The 20,416-nt window shown below is 40.1% G+C and overlaps 1 long non-coding RNA gene across 1 annotated transcript; it reads right to left on the bottom strand.

The window, feature by feature from the left end:
• Positions 1-16,992: 16,992 nt before the first annotated feature.
• Positions 16,993-19,287, bottom strand: LOC139082324 (uncharacterized). The gene is made up of 2 exons (XR_011538221.1): positions 19,105-19,287; positions 16,993-18,819 (listed from the first exon to the last, which is right to left on the bottom strand). It is a non-coding gene; the product is annotated as an uncharacterized lncRNA (long non-coding RNA).
• Between the last annotated feature and the right edge of the window lie 1,129 nt (positions 19,288-20,416).

Raw genomic sequence — 20,416 nt, 5'->3', positions numbered from 1 at the left:
TGGGGGGTGGAGGGCTTAAATTCTTCATGTAGCAATTTCCTCCCTGAACTTTGGGGATAGGGTTAGGGTTTAGGGGGTCAACTCACTACGGGGAGCATGCTGCCTATCCAACCACCACCTCTGGGACCAGGAACTGTGATCTTCTTATCTCTTGCCTCTGGTCTCCTGTTTTCTTCCCAGTCCTGGAGGAAATGGTTCTTTGTATTGAGGATAGGGTGGCATGAGTGAGGGAAGTCCTCTCTCTAATTCTTTTTGTCTATGCTGCAGTCTTCACTGGTCTCCTAAGGGTGTAGGATTTTGGAAATGAAAGTCAGGAACACTGCTGTGTTTCTTCTTTCGGCCAGTCACATCCTCCCCTGAGGCAAAGGGAAAAGAAAGGCCTAGCTGAATGGAGGGGAGAATGGGGGAAGGGGCAGTGTGGCAATGTGGAATGGGGCAGCCAATTTGGAAAACAGTTTGGCAGTCTCAAAGGTTAAATGTAGAGTTACCGTTCGATCCAGCAATTCTACTCCTGTGCCTATAAATGAAAATATATGTCCACACAAAAATATATGTTCATGGGCCAGCCCCATGGCTGAGTGGTTGGGTTTGCGTGCTCTGCTTCGGCGGCCCAGGGTTTCACCGGTTCAGATCCTGGGCTCGGACATGGCGCCACTCATCAGGCCATGCTGAGGTGGCGTCCCACATGGCACAACCAGAGGGACCTACAACTAGAATATACAACTATGTACTGGGGGGCTTTGGGGAGAAGAAAAAGAAGAAAAAAATGTACATTCATAGCAGCATTATACATAATAGTCAAAAGTGAAAATAATCCAAACGTCCATCAACTGATGAATGGATAAATAAAATACTTTATATCTGTACAATGGAATATTATTTGGCAATAAAAATGAATGGCATGCTGGTACATGCTACAACATGGATGAACCTTGAAAGCATTATACAAAGTGAAAGAAGCTTGACATGTAAGACCACATACTGTATGATGTCGTTTATATGAATGTCCAGAACAGTCAAATCTATAAGACATAAAGTACATTAGTGGTTGCCTAGGTCTGGGGGCAAAGGAATTGGGAAGGATGGAGAATGACTACTAACAGGAAGGGGGTTTCCATTTAGGGTGATGAATGTTCTAAAATTGATTGTTGTGTTGGTTGCAGAGCTCTGTGATTATACTAAAAATGATTGAATTGTACACTGTAAAAGGGTGGATTGTATGGTATGTGATTTATATCCCAATAAAGCTGCTAAAAAAAAGTGAGCCAATTGAAAAAATACTGGTTACTCCCTACCAAACTATTTTTCAACTACATGCACATCATATATATTACAGATATTTTAAAAATTGGAAGCAGATCCTATATACAGGTTTTCCTACTTTCCCTCCTAAATACGTATTAGGTACCTACTTTGATCAATGTACCATGGTGGATACTATAGAAATACAAAGATGGATAAGGCATGTCCCTTCCTTTGAGAAGCTTACAATATGATTGTTTCCATCCTCTTGACTTCTAGCTGCTGCGGTCTGCAGGTGGTATCAATTACTCTTTTCACCTGTCCAAAGTAGCATCACAAACTTTAATGAGTTGAGAGCAGCAGTTCAAGTAGTCAAGAGGATAGAAGGATTCTGTAAGAAGTCATACTAAAAAGATTTAAAATTTTCAGTCAGTAAAAATAGATGTGGAGAAGGGCTGAGCTGACTTGAACTGAAATGTATGCTCGAAATCTAGGAATTCTCAACTTTGGAACACTTGAAGAATCCCCGTTGCACCCTATACTCGGTCAGCCAGACTCTGGGGGTGAAACTCAGGCACAGATAGGTCTTTAAAACATTCCACTTGATTCCGGTGTGCAGGTTGGAAACTACTGGCTTAGATGCTTGAACCAAGTATTTTGTTGTGAATAAGGAAAAGTGTTACATTATAAAGGGGAAGAGCAGTTACCCCAGGGGATGCATTACCCATAAAAAAGTATGTCTGGAAGGTTAGACTATACCCAGTGTGACTTGCCTGAGTGAGATGGCGTTGTAAATACAGAAAGTCGCTCCCAACATTCTGTTTGTGATAAAGAACTGTCAGAGGGACATAGGCGTTTACAAACCAAGGAATGGAACCTTGGGTTACAATGCAGAAGAGGTAGTTATCAATGCATTAAACTGGAAAGACTAAGCCAAAATAAATGTGTTGAAGGATGTCCAAGGGATCTGAAGAGGAGGAAGTAGGAGAAGCGAGAAGTTCAGGAGTTAACTCATTGAATACTGAGTGATAACTCTCCATGTATGCTCAGGCTATTTGTCTGTGTTCAAGGTGGAAGTGTTATATGACTGAGTTGAGCTTATGAGGACTTGTAGGCAAAGAGAGATATTTAGGGTCCATCAATACCTTTTGGGCTTTACATCATGAAGGGCAACTACACTATTCCTTAAAATATTCATTAGCCTCCACTCTTATAAAAAAAATATTGGGTTGAATGGATCGACCTCTGATTTGGCTCAGTGGTTCCAATGTTCTGATGTCTTACATTTCGTTTTCTTTTTTTTTCTTTTAGGATTGATTTGTTCAGAATGAGAAGAGAATTGTGACTGGAAGTCTTTGTCCACCATGTGATACAAGTAGGGACAAAGATTTCTGTGTTTGCTCAAGGCTCTGTGCCGAACAGGATGCACTTTAGACATCACAGTTTTTTGCAAAGCATTATTCCTTTAGTAGCAGTGGAATTAAACACAGAATGTCAAACTCCATATGATTGTGATCTTGGCATTGGAGTTGCAGTCTTGGCGCTAGGAGCTGTTTCCTGGTACAGGAACCTAGAGGAACTGCTTTCCTGTTATGTTTCAACTGTCCAACTCGACTATCTTCTCTTTCAGAGGATCCATAGAAGCAGGCTAACTCAGTTGTGGGGAAACCCCACCCAGGCTTTTGGGACTGACAGGCAGAATTTCCCATAGCAGAAAGGCTCTCTGCAAAGCAGGGTCAGAGCATGCACTGGAAGAGTCCAAGAGAGGGTCAAATCATACAGCTATGAAGACCTCGGCATTTAGTTGGGCAACTCCAAGGGCATTTGGCTTAGGATCAAGCCAGAATTTTACTGGGTATCTCTGAAATAGTCCTAACCTGAACATCTGAAGAGGTCTTATAGGGGAACAATTTGATAGTTCATTTCCTTCTTTGGCTACATTTTAAAGTACATTTTTACCCAGTGCCAACTGCTTATAGGATTTAGCTCTGATACTTTGAAAAAGTCAAGAGTATTTGAGATTTTAAAACCCATGTGCTGGGAAAGATAAGGAGTCCTAGAATTTTAGTTCTGTTCACCCTGCTGCAAGAGAAGATTGTACTTTTTGCAAAAGAAAATGGAGTTTTAGTTGGTTTTAATTTGATTTTGATAGAGTGGATTGATTATTGATATTAAAGTTGGAGACATGGGTGAGATTTTGATATAAGGGACACGGGACTTAATCTTATTTGTTCTAATATTTCTTTACTTGGCTATTGGTCAAATCTTTGAGTTGGAAAAACAAAGTTGTTAAGGGTTGGAATTGTCTCAATTTCACTTTTCATTTTACGTGTTGACACTGTTTGATTAAAGCAGTTGCACATTTAGTTTATTTCCTTAAAGTTTGTTACAGAAGCAACCAAAGTTCTGTAGGTTTGTAAATAAATTATATGTAACTGTACATAACCTGGGTTACATTCTTGGGTGAATCATATCAACATTGGCAGAACGTTTAAATAAACATTCTAGAAAGGTTAAACAGAGGTTAAACAGTTTATTCTCCCCTTCATACCAAGTTCTTCAGGCATTTGAATTCACCCTTAAAGTTTCTATTTTGCGCAACAAAAGTTTGAAGAACAAAAAATTTCAAGATCAATCTTAGTAAAACCTACTAATATCCCTTGATATGAAAGCATGCTAATCTTTCACTAATTATTCATTTAATCTAAACAGATCCATAAAACAAATCTCTGTCCCCCCAATGTCACAATATAAAAAAATGTTTGCTAAAGAGATTTTCTCACTATAACATCAACAGGAGTTTCAACCTTTAACAGAGTTTATGGGTGGAGTGGGCACTGGGGTTAAAGGGATATAAATAAATGAGTTAGAACATTGGAATTCCTTTGTGTTCCTAGTGAGGCCCAGCACTCCTAACTTCTTTCTATAGTGGACTTTATCCCTTTGAACACAGCGGTTGACACATGACCCAAGTTGAACCTGGTCCTCTTGGCCCCAGTGATTGGTCTAGGACAGGCATGTGATCTAAGTTGGACTGATTTTAGTCCTTTCTTGGAATTTTTCAGCCTGGAATTAGAAGTAAGGAATTCTTTTTCCTCCCTGATCAGGGAACTATTGGGATGTGAGTCCATCACCATAAGCCACCATATTCCTCTTTGCATGGAGAATGAACTTTTGGAGTATGAAAGAATGAGAGCAACAAGCAAATAAAAGCAAAGAGAAACACACATGGATACAGTCATGGGAGAATTATGAAAAATGGAAGATATTAGAGTTACTGAAGTCCAAATCATTGCTTGGTAGTAGTGTTAGGAATGGTAGGAAACTATTGTGTTTATTATTTGGATGCTATTGAAGATGCTCATCTAGTGTATTCTTTGTAAGAATGGGAATCACTCAGTGTATTCTTTGTAAGAATGGGAATACATTTCCCACTCCTCCTGTTTCCTTGTGGAGAGAGAGCCCTACTGTCACACTCTTGGCTTCGCTTGCCACTTATTACTCCTCTCCGTGGCAAGAGGAGTGCCTGGTTTAATCGGTAGTGTGGGAGCAGGAACTGGCCATGCTCAGCTAACCTTCTCCCTCTTTCCTCTCTTTAGGGATCTGCTTGCCACCAAAGAGACTGTGTTCTGATCTGGTTTAATGATATACATGCTTAAGTACTCAGGGGGAGAAAAAATAAGATAGATTTACAGAGAGATAGGATAGATGGATGTATAATTATAGAATAAAGCAAGAAGAATAGAATGTTAACGTAGAGTTTAAATAGTAAGTATATGGATGTTTATTGTAAAATTCTTTCAATTCTGCTGTATATTTGAAATTTTTTATAATAAAATGTTGGAAAAAAAACAGTACACATTACAATAGTCTAGTCTGACACAGGCATTTGCTGTAAGTTGGGAAGCAGACAGATTATATTGGTTAAACAGAGCCTGGTTTCAGATACTGAGTTTTGCCAATCACATTGGTATTACAACCAAATGTAAGTCTAGCTGTACAGCATCAGAAAGTGGCCAAACAGGTCATACTAGTGATTGTCTAGGAGCAGCAATTCTTCTTCACTTGTGAAAGCTGTTGCTCTACTCACTGGCAGGAATTTTGAAATGCTACCCTCCTTACCAGAAGGCAAAGTAGTGGAAACTGGATATTTGGATAGTTGATAGGAGGTGGAGGGCTAAGATAGGGGAAAGACATTTTGCAATTTAATTCAAATAATGCTTGTAAAACGCTTAACCTGATGCCTGAATAAGTTCTCAATAAATGTTAGCTATGATTATAATTAGCTCCTTATCTAATAAAAAGAAAATTGTATACAGGTGTAACATTGTAGTGGGTTGAATTGTGTCCCTCAAAACAATATGTCCAAATTCTAACCCCCAATACCTGTGAATATGACCTTATTTGGAAATAGGTTCTTCACAGATGGAATTCAGTTAAAAATCTTGAGGTGAGGGCATCCTTGATTTAGGGTAGGTCCTAAATCCAATATCAAGTGTCCATATAAGAGAAAGGAGAGAGAGACAGGGAAGGAGGGCATGTGAAGATGGAGGCAGAGTCTAGAGTTATGCTGCCACAAGCCAAGGAACGCCAGGACGCCCTGAAAAGGAAGAGGCAAGGAAGGATTCTCTCCTGACCTTCAGAGGGAGCATGGTCCCCCTGATACCTTGATTCTGGACTTCTGGCCTACAGAATTGAGAGAGAATAAATTTCTGTTGTTTTAAGGTGCCACGTTAGTGGTAATTAGTTACAGCAGCCCTAGGAAATCAATACAAATGTTAAACCTAGAAAAAGGGTGTGACAAGGTGCTATGTGGTTTGCTAGGACTGAATAGTATAGATCAGAATGGGAGTGTCTGGTGAGACATACCAGAATGGCTTGGAGGAAGCGTCAAGCCTCAAGTGCCTCTTTTCCAGGGAGGAGAGTATTAGATGGCCAGCAGGTTCTGCTCTAAAAATCACTACCTTGTTGTTGGGAGTCCATGGGGCCCTCACCTGGGTGGGCTCTGAATAAAAGTAGGAGAACCAGTAGTATAGATAATAATTGTGGCATATCGGATGCAGAGCAGGTAATTACCACCTTAAAGACATGCTACACTATATTTTGTTGCCTAGGCAACATAGACAAAGGAAAATAAATTATCTGTATATAAGACATTTACATGAGAATAAAAAATGTTGATATTGGCTGTAGTATTAATTCTCAAGGTCTTGGTGCCTGCAGAAAGAAATGGCTCAGTCATTTTTACAGTTACGTTGTTTACTGGAATGTTGAAACAAACGCCCATATGACATATAAGGCAGAACAAATGTCAATTTTTGAGCTTATCTGATCCCTAAGCGCCTCTCCATGTCCACCCTTATCATTCATCCATGGTCATCATATGTTTTAGCCATCCTCAACTACACCCTTTTTAAAAATAAAATTAAGAAAATAGTAACACAAGTAGTCCATGTCCATGGTAAAATAATTTGAAAATACAGAGAAGTCAAACGGAAAGAAAATATTATTATTCATAATCATGTTAATCAAAGATTGTTACTGTTAACACATTGGTGAATATCCTCACAGTATTTTCCTGTGCGACTGTAAGTTTGTGGTTACAAGAATTTGATCACAATATGCACGCTATTTGGAAACTTGCTTTTCTCCCCTTTATACATTATGAGCATTGGACATGTTAGTAAGCTCGTGGAACTACCTCAATGATTTTTAATGGCTATATATTTTTCCATTTAAATAATGTACTGCAATTTATTTAATAAACCCCTTATTGTTGGATATGTATGCTGCTGTCATTATTCACTATGGTAAGCAACACCAAAATGAACAGGATTTATATACTGAGTGCACGTCCAGTGATTTCCTTAGAATTGATACATGGTGCCAAAATGCCCTTAAGAGTGTTTATGTTGGTTTGCTCTCCCACCAACAGTATTTGTGAATGCCTAGTCCCCGACAACCTCACAAGCTGGTAGTTATCGAACTATTTAATGCTTGTCAATCTGTTCGGCAAAATAAAGGGATTTCTGTTACAATTTGTATATCTGTGATTGTTAGTGATTTCTAAAAGATGATAAGACACTCATTCCACAATTCAGGTGTGCAGAAGTCACTATTTCTTTCTTTTTCTGTACTCAGCCTATTTTCTCAGACTGTGAGTCCTCATTCCTCTTGGGAGATGGAAATTTAATCTCAGTTCTACACGCTTTTTTTCTGGGATCACAGCCAAATTCCAGGGGACTAAGTGTTGAAGGCATTGGGTATGAGTATTGGTGTGTGTTTTGGGGGATCCAACTGACTGACAATGTCACTTTTTCCACACCAGTATCTACTGGAATGAGATGGCCCTCTATCCATTTGGTCTTTGGTCTTGTGCCCCTGCAGGATAAAGGACATAGATGTCAAGCTGTCCTATATTCCTTTCCAGGAGAAGCTTTTAGTCCTGACAACTCACTTCATCATTTTTGAGGCCCGCTTTGGGGCACAGATATCATTCTTCTGCCTTGTGACAGGCTGGCACTTGAGTGGGATTGTGAGGCTGGCAAAAGCTCCATCTGCCTAGGGACACCACCACTTTCCAAAGGCAGTCAATATGGAACACTGAGCTGTTGAAATGCGGGGAAGGAAGGGCAAGGGGAGAAAGTAAATACCATTTAAAAACGTCTGCTAATGTTTCAGAATATTATCCCACCACATTATTGGCCAACTGTACTAATCCTTTTGTGAAATGCCTGTTCTTGTTCTTTGCTCATGCCAACTACTTTCAGTTTTCCCAAAGCATCATACTCTCTTGTACTTCTGAATGTCTGTGTGCATACTTTTTCTTCTGGTTAACTCCTGCTTCAATTCTATGCATTATCACAGTTCTTTCTATTTCCCTCTAAAATAACATACATCATCCTATTTGTAACTGTATATTTATTTCTTTGTGTGAAGTGTAGGCAATAAAACTTGCTAAAACAATTATCTTTCTCACTGAAATTCTATATTCCTTGAAGGTTAGAACTGAGTCATAGGCTTTTTTAAAAATCCTGAACATGTTCTAAAACCGATTTAGAAATGTAAAAATAGTTTAAACTCTTGGTGAATACACAAGTAAAACGAGGATAAATAAGCAGTAATGGTTTAATGTGCAGGCTCTAGAATCAGAAAGAATTGAGTGAAACTGGAATTTGTTATTTACTAGCTATATGACTTCAAGTAAGTTATTGATCCTCTTAAAGCTCAGTTTTGTCATCTAACTAACAGGGAGCATGCTAACGACTTGATAAGGAGTTGCTGTAAAGCACTTAGCAAGCAAACAACCAATGCAGGTGATTATTATTCATAAGCCTTCTTAGGTGGAGAACAGAAAGGCTGACGCGTTCACCACCTTCTACTTTGCTGACACTTCATGGACAGCATTGCAAATTACTTACATCAGGTAATTTATGCTGGAGAAGCAAACACAAGTGATTAATATCATTGACTGAATAGTGAAAAGGATTGATCATTTTGCTACTCTATGTGTTAGGCTGGTAAAAATGCTGTATTCTGTGAGCTGGTCCAGATCGAGTTTTTGAGTTGACGTGTTACTCTTTAGGAGGTGGGTGTTGCATGAAGTTAAGGCAGGAGCTGTGACTGCAGATGTTGCAGAGGCCAAGCAGCCACTGCTAATGAATGAAGCAGGCAAATGTGAAAGGGTCAGGAGGGACAGGGATGGTGGCAAATAGGAGAGTCCCGCCCTCCCAGGGGGCAGCTGCTACTGAGCTCCGGCTTTGACGATGCAGGAACGCAGATCCAGCCACATCTTCCAAGTTTTCAGGTTGGAAATCTAGAGTTTCTTTTTCATGAGGTTTCCTAATTTCTAGAAGTTGACAGCTAATTCAGGCATTGTTTTAAAACACTGTACAGGCCAAAAAAACCACGTCTGCAGGCCAGAGCTGTTTCACGGGTCACCGGCTCGTGACCTTTGATTCAAGATATCATTAACATTTTCAAGAAGCACATAGAAATATGGCAATTTTAGAGTTTAAAAGATCGTAAAACATTCCAGCAACTTTGTCCAATGTCATGTGAACTACTTTTAATACCCCATCTAGTCAATTTGCATTAAACATAGGTTAATTTTTCTAAAAAGCTCACACAGTATATTTTAACTCCTTTCATCCTTCAGCAAATTCAGCACTGAGGTTCAGCTGGATCTGTTTTCAATCTTGACCTCCTGTGGAAACAGCCCAGGGAGTTCCTAAGTAAACTGCATTCTCCTAACAGGCCTCTGCATGCTATTAGCTGGAGAAAGCCCTGTAGCTCAACAGGCAGATGGCAGTAAGAAATTAACTTGAACTTCAGCAAGGCTGAGGTTTCCATGGGAACAGAGGAAGCAGCCATCCTGCCTGGCATTTGAACTGAATAGGAAACAGGCTCCCATCAGCATAGTTTAGCAATGGCTGCACTATTCCATCCCTCTCCCCATATGTGTTCAGTTTTCCCTCCTAAAGTGCTTTAACTTTAGTTAATCACATGGTAATAAACTATTATCAGGTACATGCGTAAATAGGTTAAAGTGTCTGTGAGTATCAGACACAGAGAGAAAGTGTAAGCATCTAATTGCTGAAATCTGGAAATCATTAATAAGCTTTTGCTGTCCCCATCACAAAAACTATGTTCTTTACTAAATGAGCTCATGACATGCAGAAATCCTTGTTTTAATCTTTGTTTGCTAGGAAGAATAGACATTCAAATAGGTTTTACTTTTCTGTCAATGTGATTTTATTTCAGGAATAAAACATATCATTAATATGTATTTTGTTTGAACTTCTAGGCACTCAATCCACATGTGAGGAATAGGCGATTCTGGAGAGTACTATGCCCCTCCAGATTAATGATTGCAGAGGGTTTGTCTAGCTTGTGTTCATCTCTCATGCGGAGGCAGATTAACCGGTGAGCTAAGGAGGTTGAAGCTTCATGTCCCCTCGCTTTTACTGGCCTCTGCCAAGGCCCTGGTGAGTCTTCAGAATGTTCACATGGTCGTGTATTTTTGTAATGTTTGTAAAAGGTATTTTAACTGCCATGGTTAAGACGGCTGTCTCTTTCCACTCAGACTTCTCCTCCATCACAATTTCCCTCCTGTTGAGCGGTGACAAAACGGCTGCAGGTGTTTTTGGAGTCTGGGTAAGCGGAAGTTGAGTTGGGGATACAGTAAGTACGGATTTAGTAGGATATATTTATATGGGTCACAGTCTTTTTTTTTTTTTAAGATTTTATTTTTCCTTTTTCTCCCCAAAGCCCCCTGGTACATAGTTCTATATTTTCAGCTGTGGGTCCTTCTAGTTGTGGCATGTAGGATGCTGCCTCAGTGTAGCCCACTGAGCAGTGCCACGTCCGTGCCCAGGATTCAAACCAGCGAAACCCTGGGCCGCTGAAGCGGAATGCGAGAACTTAACCACTCAGCCATGGGGCTGGCCCTGGGTCACAGTTTTGTATTTGGGTATGTTATTGCCAGTTGTCCTGGCATAGGAATAACTTCTAGTAACATTCCTACTCTGCACTATGCCGATTCATCAGCACAGTGACGCAAAGGTGTTGGATCAGAGACTGGATTAAGATATGATCATGTCCTGTGGTGCCTGGTACCCTGGGATGTGGGTGTGGGGTAGAAACATGATTGCAGTGGAGCCAGGAGCTAGTCTGTGGAAAAGTCTTTCCATCATCAGACATGTAAAATAATAAATGGCGGATTTGGTTCTCAGTGAGTTCTAAAGTTCTAGTCTATCAGAAACAGTCTTGATAATGCAGTGTATACCATCATAAATACACTGTACATTTTTTATGGGAATTGTATACTACAAAATTAATCAGAATTCCTATGATCAAGCTTCCAACTGAATTAACATGAAATACTGATGACAAAGGTAACATAAAACTCAATACACAACTATCGCAGGAACATTGATGACAAAATGGTTAATGCGAACCATCAGTTCAAAGAGCATTAAGATTGGTCATGACCACAGTAACAGTGAATTAAAGGAAACTTGAAAACCCTGAAATCTTATAACTCATATAAAAAACTTGATAGAGGTATTCTTAAATTTGATAACAATCTTTTTTTGTTTTTAGGAAGATTAGCTCTGGGCTAACATCTGCTGCCAATCCTCCTCTTTTTGTTGAGGAAGACTGGCCCTGAGCTAACATCCATGCTCATCTTCCTCTACTTTGTATGTGGGACTCCTGCCACAGCACGGCTTGACAAGTGGTGCCATGTACACACCCCGGATCTGAACTGGTGGACCCCGGGCCGCCGAAGCAGAACATGTGAACTGAACCGCTGTGCCACTGGGCCAGCCCCTGATAACAATCTTTAAAATTTACATCACGTTATCAACAATGAACTATGGACTGAAAGAAACTTTCTGAACTATCAGTAACAAAAATCCATGTTTTAATATTGCCATGTGCCAGCAACTCCTCACATTGTTAGTGATAAAATTCTCCTCTCCCACAAAATCTTCTGTTGGTCTAAGATCAGAACAACTACTATGGGTACTGTTGAGTTTTTATAACACAACATATGTATAAGGTTCACATTAGTCCATTTTTCATTACTCTTCTTTTAATAATCATTATATTCCTCATGGGAGTTATCTTTGATAAACTCCCAGTTATACAGTCAACCTCAGACACACATTGATGTAGCTACACATGTTTTGCTGAGAATAAATTCTTAGTGGATCAGAATCATTCCAGTTTGCTTCAAATACAAATGTGTCTCTAACTCCTGTGATAAGATACACTTTGCATTTAAACAGTAGCTTCTAAATAAACAATGATAGCACTGTGATTGTAAAAATGGAGAAATAGGACTTGAATTACTTCAATGCTGCTATTCCTTTTTTTTCTTTTTGCTGAGGGAGTCTGTCCCTGACCTACTGTCTGTTGCCAATCTTCCTCTTTTTTTTTCCTCCCCAAAGCCCCAGGACATAGTTGTATGTCCTAGTTGTAAGTTGTTCTAGTTCTTCTGTGTGGGGTGCTGCCACAGCATGGCCTGATGAACGGTATGCAGGTCTGTGCCCAGGATCTGAACTGGTGAACCCTGGCTGCTGAAGAGTGCATGAACTCAACCACTATGCCAGTGGGCTGGCCCCAGTGCTGTTATTCTTAATGCAAATTAACCTCTGAACTTTGAAGACTTTACTTTTTGGAATAAATGTTTCATGTATTTTATTCCTTGTTTTAAAGAATATTAAGGTAACTGAAAATATTAATCCATTGCTTTTGTCCTTTTTGTACTGTAATGTATATTGTGATTTTTATTATTTTATTTTTTCCTGTTATGAATATATAAAGTCTAATAAAGGAAAATTTCAGTGAAAAAAACCCAAACCAAATGTCAGTTTACCATGCTAGAGACAAGACTGAATAATCTCTCTCTCTCTTCTTTCTATAGAAAATGATTATACAAAATGCTGTCATGTGAAGAGGTAATCAAAGATGATGCAGTCCAAAAAAGGTAGTAAGAAAGCCTTATAGAGATGTGTTAGGTAGTTAATTAACAAAAATAAATTCATGATTTTTCCAGATTTTTTAATGGTTGTGGTATTCGACAGCTTCTTAAAATTTGTAATTTGTTTTATTTCTTTTATCATTCTAAATAAATATTGCCTTTCAAACCCAATTTTTGTATTTTTAATTTATAAAAGGTTCATGACCAGCAAAACCCAGATCTATCCTTGCCCTTATTCCTATTATAACAGCAAAGTCAGTTTTTTTTTAAGGTAGAATTTACAGCCTGTAAAATGAACAAATCTTAAATGTATAGCTCGTTGAATTTTTACCTATTTATATAACTGAATAACCACCACCCACAAAGATGCAAAACATCTCCATCATCCCAGAAGAAAAAAATTTAAAATTTCTAATATACTCGGGTTTAAGAAGTTAATATACCCACAAAACAAGAATACGATTCTCAAAGAACACAAGATACTCAAGAAAAAATGATAAAGAACACAAGCAAATTCTTAGAGATAAAATTATAGTTACTAAAACTAAAAATTCAATAGAAAGATTAGAAAATAAGTTTAAGGAAGTCACCAAGAATGTCAAGCAGAAAGGCAAAGAAATGGAAAATATGAAAGAAAAGATGAGACATAGAGGGCTGCCAAGAGGAGCAACTCCAACAAATAGGAGTCCTAGTAGAAAGAAAACGGAAGGGAGGAAACTTTGAAAGAAATGAGAATTTTTAGACTTGAAGAATGATATGACTCTTCAGACTCTGTGGGGTTACTCAGTACCCAGAAAAATCAATAGTTTGGAAGCATTATCTCAGTATAATTTTCACTTGCTTTTCTCTAATGAAATCTTAAAATTTCATGGAACAAACGCAATTGAAAAATTAAAAACGAATATGTTAGAAGTGTATTTGACCTCACTATAGATCGATTCAAACGATTTGCTCTAGATTACATTTGGCCATTGTCATTCGTTCATTCATTCCTCCATTCTATACTTAGGGCTAAGCTAGGACAGTGCCAGTCTCAAAGAAAAGGACTGATTCCTACCATACATCCTACCAAAGCACAGTATTGTATGTGCTATGGTAGAAATATAAAGAATCAGCTATCTCAGTGTTTCTCATCATCATTAAATAATGTCTCTTTTTAACAAATATAATACTTTATTCTGGACTCATTATGCTTTCTTAATCTAATGATTCATATATTTCATTAATTCTAAAAAAGTCTAGCCATTATCTTTTGAAATATTGCCTCTCCTTATTTTCTCCATTCTCTCCTTGTATAATTCCTAGAAATATTATTTGTGGGATAGTCATATTCTCATAATCTCTATTTAATATTGTTTTCTATTTTCTTGTGCTTCATTCCATTAATTTCCAAAGATCTATCTTCCAGTTAAAAAATTCTCTCTTCACTTGGGTCTAATCTGTGCTTTAACCCATCCTTTGAGTTTTTAATTTATGATTACACTTTTCTAGTTCTTTTCACACTCTTTCATACCTGTGTGTCTTTTTTAATGTATTTTATTTTCTTCTGTTTTTTGATTTATCCTATGTCTTTAATCATTTATTTTATAACCCTTATCTGATAGCTATATTAAATAAATTCTGAGGAGCCTAATTTGGTTCTTTGTTGTGTCTCTTTAATTTTGTTTATGTTGCATGGTTTTTGCCTGAATTCTGTACTTTTGGATTGTAAGCCCATCTTGAGCAGGGTTTGTCTTGAGAGCCCTGTAAAGCTTGGAGGGAGGGCATATCTTCAAAAGAGATTTTATGTTTGCTTCTTCTAGGTACCCAAGAGCACCTAAACTAAATTAAATTCTAAGTTAATTTCTTAGCTTGGGGGAGTCCTAGATGGTGTGTATGTTGTCCACAAAGAGGACTAGGCTTTTGTTTACACATTCTCAAGGGAGGTTCACCTATAGCCTCTCACCTGGAGCTGAGGTCAAGACAAGGAAGCTTCCTAATTGTCTCCTTTTGTGATGATGGTAGAATATTTTCTGGTCCATTCTCTCTCTGATGGAGGAAACTTTGTGCGTGTGTGTGTGTGTGTGTGTGTGTGTGTGTATGTGTTGCTGCTCAGTTCCAATTCTTCACATGACACAGGCCTGGTGCCTCAACTTTAGTATTAAAACCCTAGCACTAGATTTCTGAGTCTAGCAGCCACTGTTCACCATGTCTCTCCATATTGCTGCAAGGGTCAATTCAATAGAAATTCTGTTCTGGTTTTATGTTTCTTCTCCATTTTTCCTCCTGGAGAATTTCTGTTAATTTCTTTTAAGCTCAGCTATTCACATAAAGAATATTTTTTATATTTTGTGTGGCATTTATAGGAGTTTTATAGCAGCAAAGTTATTCATTATGTCATAGTCTGGGAGATTAAAATTATTATTCACATTATTTTTAAATGGCTTTAAAAATCAAAGCAATGATGAATGCAGAGTATTTTTCAAAACCTCCCTAAAGATTCTCATACCTAGTTTGCTTTGTTGAGAATCACTATATGATGGGAACACAGAAGAAGAAGTGACTAATTTTGACTTTGTTGCTAAGGAAGTCACCAGAAAGGTAACATTTAAGTCAGATCTTGGAGCATGAGATATTTAGTATATTTATTTACCACCAACCAAAGTCTTCAGAGTACTATACATAATGAAATTTAGAGTTAGTTTTTGTCTAATTGATTTACCTCATTTCATATATTAACAGATATACATATTTTAATACATAATGTCATCAAAGTTATTATTAACTACTAATTTCTAAGTGCCAAGCAAGGAAACAGGTGTTTTATCAATAAAATGGATACTCCTAGAGGTTAAATAACATTTTCATTCATGTAACATAATGAGTGACAGGGCTGTATTCAAACCTGAAGTGTGGCACCCATGAAATGCACCCTTCACAGAGCCTAACTGATCAAGGGTCCCAGCTGTTGTGCTCTGAAGTCCATTGCCATGTTTTCATCGAGCCGTGCTTCCCACTGGGCTGCTCCCAGCCAGTGACTAAATACGACAGGGATACTAAGGCAGGCTTCTTCCTGGGAGAACCAGGACTCTTCTGGCAGCTGACTTTGGCTGTCTTTGACCTCCTGATGGTCTTGCTGAACCTTCCTTTTACTGAAAGGCAGCCTATGATGACGCTTCTACACCACATTCTTTCCCTCTCAGGATTCCAGGTCAGACTTGCACTGTGCTCTGATTGCTTGCCCAGCATTTTCTCTCATAGTTATTTCCCTAATAAAATCCTTGCATCTTGGTGTCTGCTTCTCAGAAGACCCAGACTTTCACACTAAGTTTCTCTGACCTCAAAACCCATGATTTACAAAAAATAACTAAAAACAGACTAAAGATCTAAAGAGTGACAACTGTAAAACTGTTAGAAGAAAACACAGGCATAAATCTTCATGACCCTGGATTAGGCAATGCTTTCTTAGATACGAGACCAAAAACACAAGCAACAAAAGAAAAAAACAGATACGTTAGACTTCACCAAATTAAAAACTTTTGTGCTTCAAAGGACAGCATCAAGAAAGTGAAAAATCGACACATAGAATGGGAGAAAATACTGGCAAATCATATACCTGATAAGGGACTCATCTAGAATATATAAGGAACTCTTATAACTCAATGATAAAAAGAGAAATGACTCAACTGAAAAATGGACAAAGATCTGGGGGCTGGCCCCGTGGCTGAGTAGTTAAGTTCGCGTGCTCCACTGCAAGCGGCCCAGTGTTTCGTTAGTTCGAATCCTGGGCGCGGACATGGCACTGCTCATCAAACCACGCTGAGGCAGCATCCCACATACCACAACTAGAAGGACCCACAACGAAGGATATACAACTATGTACTGGGGGGCTTTGGGGAGAAAAAGGAAAAAATAAAATCTTTAAAAAAAAATTGGACAAAGATCTGAATAGACATTTCTCCCAAGAAGATGTACAAATGGCCAATATGTACATGAAAAGATGCTCAACATCATTAGTCCCTCAGGGAAATGCAAATTAAAACCACAATGAGATGCCACTTCACACCCACTAGGACAGCTATAATCAAAAAAGTCGGAAAATAACAGATGTTAGCAAGGAGGTAGAGAAACTGGAACCCTTTTACACCGCTGATGGGAATGTAAAATGCTGAGCCACTTTGGAAAATAGTCTTGTAGTTTATCAAAAGGTTTAAACAAAGAGTTATCCTATGACCCAGCAATTCCACTTCTCGGCATATACCCAAGAGAAATGAAAACATATGTCCACAAAAAAACTTGTACATGAATGTTTATAGAAGCATTATTCATAATAACCAAAAAGTGGAAACAACCCAAATGTCCATCAACTGATGAAGAGATATACAAAATGTGGTATAGCCATGCAGTGGCATATTATTCGTCTATAAAAAGCAATGAAGTACTGATGCATGCTACAATATGGATGAACCTTGAAGATATGCTGAGTGAAAGAAGCTACACACAAAGGATCGCATATTATATGATTCCATTTATCTGAAATGTCTAGAACAGGCAAATTCATAGAGACAGAAAGTAGAATAGTGGTTGCCAGGGTTTGGGGGTATGGGGGGTTCAGGCATGGTGGCTAAAGAGTATGGGGTTTCTTTTCGGAGAGATGAAAATGACCCCAAATTGTGGTGACAGTTGCATAAGTCTATGAATATATTAAAAAACATTGAACTGTATACTTTAAATGGGTGGTTGTATGCTATATGAATGATACCTTGATAAATCTGTTAGAAATAAAATCTATGCTCTTCGAATACACTATATCCCTCATTTGGCATTTATCATAGAGTGCCTTGTCTTACAGCTATTTTTTCCAATCAAAATGTTGCTTCATATCCCCTAAATAGTGATGATTTCTGAATTCTGAGGTTTCTTCTAGATTTTTTCTTCATTATATTTTTTCAAATTTTATCCAGTGAATATATATTACTTTTATATTTGAAAACTACATTATACAAAAATGAAAATGTCATTTCACTAACAGAACTATTAGCTCCTACAGGGAAGAGTCTGTGTCCCTTTGTGGATTCTTACGATGGGAGTACAGTCTCTTACACATAGTAGGTGCTTCACAATGATTTATAAAGATTATTGATGATGGCACTAGGTTTGAATTCTATTATGGTTGTATGCATTTGGGTCTTTGGTACCTACGTGAATTTGTTATTGGTAATCAAGTTCAGGAAAAGCAGATGTTACTTTGTGATTATAAACCTTAAAAGACATAAAAAGTATTTTCACAGAAGGGAAAAAGCTTGTTTTAGTTTGAATGTCAGTTTTGATAGCAGATATTTTAGAGATAGGTAGATTTCATTCTTAACACTCATTTTTAAATGGATTCATATATGTCATTCAGGTCAGTGGCTTCCCCTCCTCCTAGTTACTCCATGCAGTGGAACCTGCCCAAAGCGGCATCTCGTGTTAGTGTGCTAGCGTCATTTTGTGAATTATTTATTTTGCCATGTTTCTTCATGGAGACAAGGTCATTTTATGACTCTGTTTTATTAGCCCTTTCCCTCTGCTTGCCTTCTTTGCTCTTCTTTGTAACAGCTCCTCCTTCCCTCCTTTCCGGAAGGCAGGATGGAAGGGACGGTCAACTGGCTTGTACTGAGCACTATTTGCCAGGCCCAGCTTTGGTCCTTGGACATTCAGAAACCCGGTTTGCTCCTTACAACGATCCTGCTGGGTGGCCATTTCAACCTCATCTGAGATGAGGAAACTGAGGCACAAATTGCAAGCGGCAGCGTCTGGCCCAGGACTGGGAAGCAACTTGGTGTGCGGTGAAGAGCAGCTCTGGTGCCAGGCTGGCTCAGCTTAAGTCAGGGCTTCACTGCTCACCAGCTGCGTGGCAGCCCTCTCTGTCTCCAGGTTTCTTCATAGGGATGATAAGAGTCTGTCCTACAGCGCTGGAATGAGCTAGTCAATTATTTGTAATGCACTTAGAATAGTGCCTGGCACAACGCAAGTGCCATATAAGTGTTTCCAAAGTAAATAAACCAAAGTCAGTCTGACTCCAAAGCTGGTAGTGGTGGAATTTCAGGCTTGCTTTTTGTTCCATCCCCCTATTAAAACAGCAGAATTGGACAAAGAGTAAACTTGGATTCTTAACAGGGAACTGAGACAACTACTGAGGAACACAGGGACTTCCTGCTCTTTTTGACTCCTCTCGCCAGCAGCCATTCTAAAATCCATTTGCTTTAAGTTAGATGAGTATTGAGCTATGATGTACCCAGCTCTGGGCTCACCCCGGATGTCCATGCAGCAAATCCTGGCGGCAATCTGGCATACCCCCTGGGGTTCTGGGCTGCCTCTCCCATGCTCTTCTTCCCACTGGCTGCTTTCCTCACCACTGCAGTCCTGCTGGCCTTCTGTGGGTTCCTTGACCTCCACGAAGCTCCTTCCTACTTCAAGGCCTTTGCACTCATCGGGAAATGTTTCTCCAGATTGTTGCAGGGTTAACATCTCTCCCATTCATGTCACCTCACCACATCATCTTGTCAGAAAAACCTTCCTGGATCATCAGTTGGGCTCTCGTGCAAAACAGAAGACATGCTCAAATCAGCGTGCTGAGAATTTATCAAGAGACCATTAGGAGGAAGTGGGCAGGGTGAGGAAACCAGAATGGGATGGGGAAGCCTGTAATACCACCCAGACTGGGGAAATTGGGTGGGACAAGGGGAAGCAGGGAACCTTCGGGGAACCCAAGGAGAGGCCCCAGACAGAGCTGCAGCCCTCAGCAGGGTGGTGCCGCCAATCCCCTAGACTTTTGCAGTAAGGGGCATCATAAACACCCCTCTCCCCTCTCCTCCACACCCTGACTTCCTGCCTCCCTCCCACTAATGGAAGCTGGACACAGGCCAGCCTTCCAGGTGAAGGGGGAAGTGGGTTAACCAGCACTCTCTTCCCAAGTCGTCTTCCCTTCTTTTATCTTTCTTATATTTATCATTCTCTAAAATTATCTTCGGTTTACATGTTTGCCTGCCCCGCCCCCCTACTTATTTTGAGGACTAGGGCTTCCAGATGTTTTCTTTTTTTCCTTCTTTTTTCATCTCTGGGGCCCCATCGCGCACCTACCCCATTGCCTGACGCATAGTAGGTGCACGATAAATATGGGTTAAATGGATCAACAGACTGGGACACAGGCAGCTTGTCTGGAAAGAAAAAGCCTTCGAAGGGTCGTTTTTCTTACAAAAAGCTCAGGGGACTGAACACTCCCTGGCGCCGGGGTCAGAGAGCTGTCCCTCTTGACCCCGCTTCTGCGGCCCGGAGGGACTGCAGGTGCGGCGCGGCCACTGCCGGCGCGTCCCCCCGCCCCGCTGCGGCAGCGCCTGCTCCCCGCGGACGTGTGCGCCCGGCTCGGCGCGCGTCTCCCAGGTGCGGCCCGACCTCGGGACGTGCGGGGCGGGCGGCCGAGTCCCTCTCCTGGTCCCGTCGCGGGCAGGGAGGGAGACACCCAGTGCTCACTCTCGGTTATTTTTAGTCGGTAGCTGACAACCCTCCCCCCACCCCGAGAGGGGGCGGGGCGGCCCGAGAAGGTGGCGGAGAGGGAGCTCCCGGCGCCTCCGCGCTCGCTCCCGCCGGGGACTCACGGCGCGGCCGAGGCGGGGCGGCGCCCTCCGGCAGCGAGCGCGGCTCTCCTCCGGGACCTGCGCCGGCGCG

The sequence above is a fragment of the Equus przewalskii genome, chromosome 3 (assembly GCF_037783145.1).
Source record: "Equus przewalskii isolate Varuska chromosome 3, EquPr2, whole genome shotgun sequence".
NCBI classification, from domain to species: Eukaryota; Metazoa; Chordata; class Mammalia; order Perissodactyla; family Equidae; genus Equus; species Equus przewalskii.
Note: the sequence above shows the minus strand (reverse complement) of the source record. Positions and strands in the feature narration are given on the sequence as shown.